The following is a 9,242-nucleotide window of genomic DNA, read 5'->3' on the forward strand; positions in this document are numbered from 1 at the left end:
ATGATCTATTAAACGAAATGGAGATCTTAGAGAACTTGCACGTACCATTCCTGCTTCCTGCAAGCAGTTCAAGACAGCCTCGAGTCTCATGTCATGTTTCTTGACAGTCGTTCCATGGACAAGGGCCATCCATATGGCAGATGACTCTTTTAGCCCTTAAGATGGCTGATATCATGTGCTGAAAACTTTTAGGTACCAAGGTAATGTCGGAGGGCAAACAACTGAAGCAAAATCTGACGAATGTGGTTATAAAAGTTGTCAGCAGCTTAGATTTTTCGTCTAACGTTACCTGCCAGAAGTACTGTTGACATCAAGTTTCGAGAACATTGCACTCTCTGAGAGCTTGGTCAAGCTGTTGCCTACCGAGGACATTGGGTGCTCTTCCCTTGCCACAGCCTTGCTGAGTTGTGTCAAGTCGACACAGATGTGAACGGACCTGTTTGGTTTCGGAACCGGGACCATCCCAGAGCACCATTTCTTTAACTGAGTGATGGGGGAGATGACTCCCATGTTGGTCATCTCGTAAAGTTGCAGTTGTACTTGCTTCATAAGCAGCTGTGGTATTTTTCTTGGAGCGAACAGGCACACAGGTTTGGCATCATTTCTCAGTGTTATGCTGTATTCGGTCTTCAGTTGCCCCAGCCCAGTGAAGAATTTTAGAAAATCCTTCTTAAAATCAGAACCTTGCTGGTTAATCGCTTCAATCTTTTTGATGAGGTTGAAGTCGACACAGGCTTTCCTGCTCAGAAGAGAAAATTCTTGATTGTGAAGCACATATAACATTTCCCACATTTGTTTGTTCTTACATTGGAGCATTACTTGCAACATACCTTTGACCTGGAGCTTGATTCCTCCTGTTCCGGACAACGGTGTTGTAGGCATTGGCTAACCAGTCATGGTTCTCTATTGGATAGAGCATTGCACTTGTTCCTCTGACGAATTTAAAATTAGTAATCTGCCCATTAACACGTATGTCAGCATTCCAGAAGGTATATCTGGGGTCTTCAATCTTGCCTAGGAAGCATTGTTCTTCGTCTTGGTGTGACTTTTCTAGGTCATTGATGACTTTTTCTACAAAAGCTTTGCTGGTTATCATTTGTATGTTTAGAGGATTTTGATTGCACATTTTCCCCAGCCTTTTACAGTGGAAACATTCTGCTGCGCTTGCAGGACACTGTTTCCAACTGTTCCATTGAAGTCTTCCATTTTGGCATTTTTTTTCAGGTCACACCGCAGATTTTTCAATTTTTATTTTCAGAGATTTTGGGATTCTTCACCTGCTGCTGCTATGTAGCACATCGTTGTGGTTGTCTAAGAAAGTTTCAGAGGTATAGGTCCTGAACAGTAACAATTTATTGTAGAATATAACTGTATACAGATATACAAGACATTAGGCTTCTTCAATCCAAGCCATGAGCTATCTCCATTCAGGTCACTACCAGTCATGACTACCAGGCTACTAGCCTTTATATATCAGCAAGTGGGTGGTACTGTTACCCCAGTCCCATATTAACCCTTTCAGTCCTAAACACCCTAATACTACACAAAACACGTGCAAAGCCTGCAAAACAACGCAGCATGCAATCTTACTCTACTGCTGCTGTGAAGCACCTTGGGCAATTCATTGAGCTGAAGGCTCTTATATAAATGCAAATTTGTGTTGTCATAGGCAGCATGAGGTATATGAGGTATATTCCTGAGCATGCGCCTTATCTAAAAGAACCTCGTATCACAAAGGCCTTGCCATCAGGAGGCAAGCATCCTGTTGGACATAAATATAAAAGCAAAGTGCTGTGGATGCTGGGAATCTGAAATAAAAATAGAAAATGCTGGAAAAACACAGCAGGTCTGACAGCATCTGTGGAGAGACAGAGTTAGAGCTCTGAAGAAGGGTCATATAGACTCGAAATGTTAACTCTGTTTTTCTCTCTCCACAGATGATGTCAGGCCTGCTGAGTTTTTCCAGCATTTTCTGTTTTCATCCTGTTGGACATGTAGGTTCTTTCAAATATCACGTGCGGTTATTCTGGCACAATAACTTGTATTAATAGAGCATCTTTAACATAATGAAAAATTCCAAGCGCTTCACAGAAGCATTATAAAACAAATATGACACTGATCCACAAAGGGATATATAAGGGCAGATTTTTTAAATATCAGTCCAAGCTATATTTTAAGAAGTGTGCCTCAAGATAGCTTCTCGTCCTTAGTTCACTCAATTCAGTCATATTTCTAGGCAACTACAGTAAGGTGGAATTGCAAAAGTGCAGAAACATGCACTAAGTCAAAAGATTCCATTAAAAAAAAATCCAAAACATATGGTTTCAATCATCAGAGAATTTGTATTTGTAGAGATTTATATCTTGCAATAAATTAACTAACTGAAATATGTGACCTGCCAGCTTTTTCAGAATTCAGGGGTGTATACTGAGCATCCCATATATCATTCCAGTATGTAATGCAAAGAAATGCTCATTTTCACTCCTGTGTCCATGAATTTTCTCACTCTACGTGAGGCTTATAAATTTTGGATCACGCAAAACTTGGGCCTGCCTTTGGACATTGCTTTATTACGTGAACACAAATGGACTGTGTTGAGAAAAATCCAATTTGCTGCATGTTCTAATATAGTTGGAATCGAGTCAAATCTCATTTGACTCATCTATTAATAGAATTGGAGGAGACTGCCACTAAGGAGATGTTAGGCTTCACTTTGTTGTGTAATTAATCAAGCTTAAATGATCAAATTGTACAATACATAAGCTTAGTGATGAAAAGTCTTAATTTGTATCTATAATTGGGATAATTTATGAATTTTGGGGCATATTGTTAAGAAATTCTTAAAGTTGGCACCTTCTTATGTGCAAAATACTGTGATATAGTTTTAAGAAAGAACTCATGGGTCATTTGGGAGAGAATTGAAATTATAGCTAGGACACATTTGGGCTCCAAACTGTTTGGCCAGGAATGTGGCCTGTGGACTAGATGTTCCAGAGCATCTGGCCAAAGGTACTAGTTATAGTTTAGCAGTTAGAAGGTAGCAAAGTTGATTGGCTAGAAGAATGGTCTTGGGCCTAGAATGTTCCAAGGATCTCAGTTAGTTATAAATTAAGGTTAGATTGTTGTGGGGACACTAGGGATGCTACTCCCATTGGTCAAGAGTTGCAAATATAACACGGATGCACATATTGGACTAAATATTACAAATCTATTTGCTAAAAGGGTATAAAAACAGGTAAAAGCAAACTACTGCAGATGCTGGAAATCTGAAACAAAAATAAAAATTGCTGGAAAAACTCAGCAGGTCTGACAGCATCTGTGGAGAGGAAGACAGAGTTAACGTTTCGAGTCCATATGACTCTTCATCAAAACTGAAGGGAAATAGAAATGTGGTGAAATATAAGCTGTTTAAGGGGGGGTTGGACAGGTGAAGCTGGATAGAGGGCCAGTGATAGGTGGAGGCAAAGGAGAGATGTCATAAACAAAAGGCCAAAGGGGTGTTGACAGTGGTGATATTAGCTAATGGATGCGCTAATGGTGACATTTAAGGGTAGAAAGCAGGAGGAGCAAGTGACAGATGGCCCTAGTGAGGGTAGGGTGGGGGAAGGGGAACGAAATAGGCTAAAAGGTGGGTATAAAACATTATGGAAATAAATTGCAAAAATATAAATAGAAATAGGTGTGAAAAGAATATATATTAAAAAAATATAATAATTATTAGAAAAAAGGGTATAAAAAAGGGGGGGGGAGGATGGAGGAGACAGTTCATGATCCGAAACTGTTGAACTCAATGTTAAGTCCACAAGGCTGTAAAGTGCCTAACCGGAAGATGAGGTGTTGCTCCTCCAGTTTGCGTTGAGCGTCACTGGAACATTGCAGCAGGCTAAGGACGGACATGTGGGAATGAGAGCAGGGTGGAGTGTTGAAATTGCAAGCGACAGGAACGTCTGGGTCATGCTTGTAGACAGACTGAAGGTGTTCCGCAAAGCGGTCACCCAGTCTGTGTTTGGTCTCTCCAATGTAGAGAAGACCACATTGGGAGCAGTGAATGCAGTAGACTAAATTGAGGGAAGTGCAAGTGAAGTGCTGCTTTACTTGAAAGGAGTGTTTGGGCCCTTGAACGATGAGGAGGGAGGAAGTAAAGGGGCAGGTGTTGCACCTTCTGTGGTTGCGTGGGAAGGTGCTGTGGGTGGGGTTGAGGTGTAGGGAGTGATGGAGGAGTGGACCAGGATGTCCCAGAGGGAACGGTCCCTATGGAATGCCAACAGGGTGAAGGGAAGAAGTGTTTGGTGGTGGCATCATGCTGGAGTTGGCAGACATGGTGGAGGATGATCCTTTGAATGCGGAGGCTGGTGGGGTGATAAATGAGGACAAGAGGGACCCTATCATGGTTCTGGGAGAGAGAGGAAGGTGTGAGGGCAGATGTGCGGGAGACGGATCAGACATGGTTGAGGGCCGTGTCAACTACCATGGTAGAAAACCTCAGTTAAGGAAGAAGGAAGACGTCAGAAGAACTGTTTTGGAAAGTGGCATCATCGGAACAGATGCGATGGAGGTGAAGGAACTGAGAGAATGGGATGAAGCCCTTACAGGAAGCAGGGTGTGAGGAGCTGTAGTCCAGGTAGCTGTGAGAGTCAGAGGCCTTGTAGTGAATATTGGTGGATAGTCTATTACCAAAAGTTGAGACAGAGAGGTCAAGGAAGGGAAGTGTCAGTGATGGACCAGTGGAAATTGGAAACAAAATTAATAAACTTTTCCAGGTCCAGATGAGAGCATGAAGCGGCACCGAAGCAGTCATCGATGTACCGGAGAAAGAGTTGTGGGAGGGGGCCTGAGTAGGACTGGAACAAGGAATGTTCCACAGGCCCCATAAAGAGACAGGCACAACTGGGGCCCATGTGGGTACCCATGGCCACACCTTTTATTTGGAGGAAGTGAGACGAATTTAAGGAGAAATTGTTCAGTGAGAGAACAAGTTCAGCCAGACGGAGGAGAGTGGTGGTGAATGGGGATTGTTCGGGCCTCGTGAGGCCCTTGCACTTGCCAAGGTTTAGCATTTATCACAAGACACTTGCTGGAGGCACATTTGTTGGGAAAGAATCAGGAGTAGTGCACTTGCCAGTAAGTTAGCATTTGCATCGATTGCCAGTTGATAGAAAATTGTCACAAGTTGAGGGGTTGCTGCAAGAACCCGGTATTGAGCTTAGTGACTAAAGTAACTATCACATTGCTAAGGATTGCTGTAAGAATCCAGTATAGACAGGGTCGCCAGGGCTAAAGTAATTGCCTTAAGAAAGAGAGAAGAGAAAACGTACAACCAATTAGCTACAAAGGAGTTGTTCACTCAGTTAAAGATCAGCCTGGGAGAATCAGTGGTAAAGTAGCGTTAGTCATTTTGGGAAAACCACACCATTTCACAAGACGGTGGTCGGGCAAGAAAGCAGGTGCCAAACAGGGAGGGGACGAGCGCCAAAGAAGGATGGGGCGAGCAAAAGAGAGCATTTAGTAGGCAGCTGTGAAGTGTGTAGCTTCAACCGCTAAGGTTTACTGGAAGCTTTAGTAGTTAATCTAGACTGGGATTGGCAAAGAATCCACTAGGCTGAAGTCTGTAAACTGCAAAAGGATTTGTATGCATGTTGGAATTAAGTTGACTAAGCTAAAATCTCAAAGGACATCAGGTTCAAGGAACCAAGATAAGACGACCCCAGAAGTCCTGGGATCCACAGGAAAGAAGACGGTTTATTGTCCAATAAACCTTGTAAACTTGAATTCTAATTTAGAGATTATCCTTTTTGCCAATATGGTCATTCTTCGACAAGAACTTTCTTACTCTGGGGTTTAGTACATAGTCCAAATCCCCCCGAGATAAACAGAACTAAAGCTAACAATGCTGGTTGTTCCTCTTTCCTCCAGAGACAGAAAAAGTAAGTGTACACACAAGAGGGTGTGGTGGACAAGTGACAGAACTACTAAGGCTCAAATGGGCAAAATGCATGACTTCATCCATTTGGAGCTGGCTTTTACTTTTTCTTAGTTAAATTCTCACGACTTCAAAGTTTAGGTCGTACACAGCACTGCAGATTTTGAGGCATATTTTATAATAATTCAAAAGGTATTTGAAGGTATATATTCAGCTCTGCAGAATTTACTACTTTTTAAAACTCTGCAAAAGCCTGTTAGCTAGGTTATAGCTATTTTACCGCAAAACATCGGCAAAGTATTGTCTTTGGATGATTCACCTTGATATTATAAGAAAAATTAATACAGGAAATGAGTATAGTTGGTGAGATAATTAATTCCTTTATCACATAATGGGTTGAAAACAGGGGTTGATAAGACTGTTTGTTCTATTCAGTTATCAGTCAAAACGCATACGCAGTTGCACTCATTTTATTCCTTCGGCTATAGTTTTCTTTAAATAATAGGACATTAGTAACTTGTTTACTATGTTCACGCTGCAGAAAACGTAGCTAAACTCAAAAGGGAAATGCACTCAATTGTTACATTATTCTTACCCGATATAAAGAAAGATAACTATGTTTACTGGTTTGTCTCAATCACCATCTGATATTGTGGCTAAGAACTTCACATTCACATTACTTGGGCTGAAACTTCATGTCGTCACATTAGGTTTCTGTCCCTCAGCTCTCTCTAAAAAGTGTATTTAAATAAGCATTTGGGAAATGTCCACTGATTTTCTGATGTTTCAGTGGAATAATCTCCTAGTTTCATGAAAAAAGTAAAAGCAAAAGAAAAACAGTATTCTTATTTATTAAAATCATAATCTGTCCAATGCAACTCCACTAGCTAAACAAATAAAATCCTAAAGCTAATTGATGTTAGTCCAACACAACCTTTGCTCTGAAAATGCTACATGAACACCCTGCATCTTCCTTTAGTTATTTACATCTGTGAAGAAAGGTGCAAGTTCTCCAGTTTTTAAAAAAGAGTTTTTAAAAGGAAAACAGCAAACATTCTCAGAAAAATTAGACAAAATATTTCCCATATCACTTCAGGCAGCTGCAAAAGTGTGAACCATCATCCCCTCTGCTTTCGCAGCTTCCAGGAGCAAACTTGGATTGGGTTTGGCAAAGAATTCACCATAAAAGGAACAACAGTGAATTACTAGGGAGAAATCCAAATCCAAATCACCCCAACATCCCAACTGTGTTGAAGCTCTGCAATGATCACAAACTATTTCCAACCACATAGCACCTTGATAGTATTCCTAGGGCCAAGGCATATTCTAACGTATTTTATGCTTTCTTGCTTGGAATTTTGCCACTGGTTGTTTTAACAAGCATCCAGACAAATGCTCTTAAATTCACATTCTAAAATTGCAGACAAGAGTGGAAAACACAATGCTGTAAATACCTCTGAAGAGCTACACATAGGAATTGATCTCCGTGTTTTCTTCTGTGGCACTGCTACCCTTTGTGCCTATTTCTAACCACCACATTCATGCAAATTCTCATTTACCTTTGGTGTGGGAATTTAAATGTGTAAAAATCATTGCCGTGTAACTCACATTCCCCATTAAAATAAGGGTTTTTTTTTTAAAAAAAAAAAACCCCTTGGGTCCTTTTCATTAACAGGATCTGACAACTATTTTTCTGCACAACTCCATCGTGCTACAGCTTACTGTCAGGAAAGAATTGTTTATCCATCCAGCCTGGTGATTTTCCAGAAGAACTAACTGTACATTGACTCTTTCTCATTTGACTCCCTTTTTTAATTGTCAGTTTTAAAGTATTATTTTAAAAGTCGTTTTTTGAACGATAGAAAATGACTTTTAAATGAAGACTTAGATTTAAGTCACTATGCTCAGCACCTTCAATGCTAAAGTACCTGTGCAAGTATTGGAAACATTTTCTGTTGAATGAAATTATCTGAATTGGATTACAGGTGCCATTTAAACTTCTACAAGGTTTTTGCTCATATCATTAACCATCAACTCTTATTAAAAGAGGTAGCTGGGTGTTTTTAAGATTAGATGTGTTCATACTTTCGAGTTTTATTTGAACATAATGAAATTATGAACAAATCTAAATAATTTGTTTTAAAAAAAAATCCAAATCTCTTCACATTTTCGAGTTTTTTTTTTTAAAAGTAACCACGGAAGTTACCCTTTTTTTCATCCTTTCATGGTTACGTTTCAAATGAAACTCGAAAGTCGGCTCGAGGAGTTTTCAGAGCCAAACACAAGAACTCAAACTGGCCACAAGTCGAACTAGGCGGGGCACGAGGACCCGGCGGCATCCTGGCGGCTCGCACACAGCAACCTGCTAACGCAAGAGGTGGGGCTGGGGAACTTTCAGAAATACATATAAATAATTTATAATTGTTCATATATAATACATACGTATAATCAATAATTCACCTCGATTCTGGCAAAAATAACATTCCTGAATCCATCGCCCGCCGTGTTAAACAGTCTTTTTACCCCCCCCCGCCCCCCCCGCTTTGCTCGAGCTCGGACGGTTCCTGAATCAACCGTTTTGTTTAATTTAAACCGACATTTAAAACGCCTGAGAATCGGAGCGCGCCGCCTCCAAACTGCTCGAGCCGCACGCTCCGGCCGTTGCCTTGACTCCACATAAAACCGGCTCCTCTCATTGGCTCCACCCGCCCGAGGCCTCCGATCAGCCATGCCCCTCCCCCCCTCCCCCCCCCCAACCAACCAACCACTTCCCTACTCCAAGGCCTATTGGTCGACCCAGACGCCGCTCTTCTCCCTTTTCGATTGGTTAGGATGCCGCAGTAGCCCGCCTCCTCTGACTGGCCCAGTCGTCGAGTCTGGGTTCAAAGGCGCGTGTTCGCTCTGGTGGAAAATGCTGGAAACGGGCAGCAGCGTCCGTGGAGAGAGAGAGAGAGAGAGAGAGAAAAAAAAATATCATGAATTTCGGGTTAGGGTTACCAACCAGCCTTCCAGGGTCGACCTGGAGGCTCCAGAAATTGAAGATCAATCTCCAAGACACGGCCTGTGTGCAACCATAGAGAGAAAAAAAATCATTGGGATATTAAAACCTTTTTTTTTGTCATTTTATTTGAACATTTCTCTTTACAGGATATCAAAATACTGAAAATGGGGGGGAAAATGGTTGTTTGGCTGACAGCAAAGCAATCATCCAATTGGGCAATGAGTCTTTTTGGATTCCAGCTGGCATAAGGCAGTGTGGCACAAGGATGGATGTGTTGGCCAACTAATGGCTGGAGCATGGGGGCACAAGTCATCTGATCAA

At 41.5% G+C, this 9,242-nt stretch overlaps 1 protein-coding gene across 2 annotated transcripts in view; it reads right to left on the reverse strand.

Annotated features, from left to right (window-relative positions):
* ston2 (stonin 2) overlaps positions 1 to 8,477 on the reverse strand; it is a 145,623-nt gene extending 137,146 nt beyond the window's left edge. The window contains exon 1 of one of the 2 annotated variants that reach the window (XM_041213888.1): positions 8,381 to 8,477. The gene's annotated coding sequence lies outside the window, so the exon portion shown is untranslated. The remainder of the gene's footprint in view (positions 1 to 8,380) is intronic. The other variant, XM_041213886.1, reaches the window with a different exon arrangement.
* Positions 8,478 to 9,242: the final 765 nt, after the last annotated feature.

Source organism: Carcharodon carcharias, chromosome 20 (genome assembly GCF_017639515.1).
Source record: "Carcharodon carcharias isolate sCarCar2 chromosome 20, sCarCar2.pri, whole genome shotgun sequence".
NCBI classification, from domain to species: domain Eukaryota; kingdom Metazoa; phylum Chordata; class Chondrichthyes; order Lamniformes; family Lamnidae; genus Carcharodon; species Carcharodon carcharias.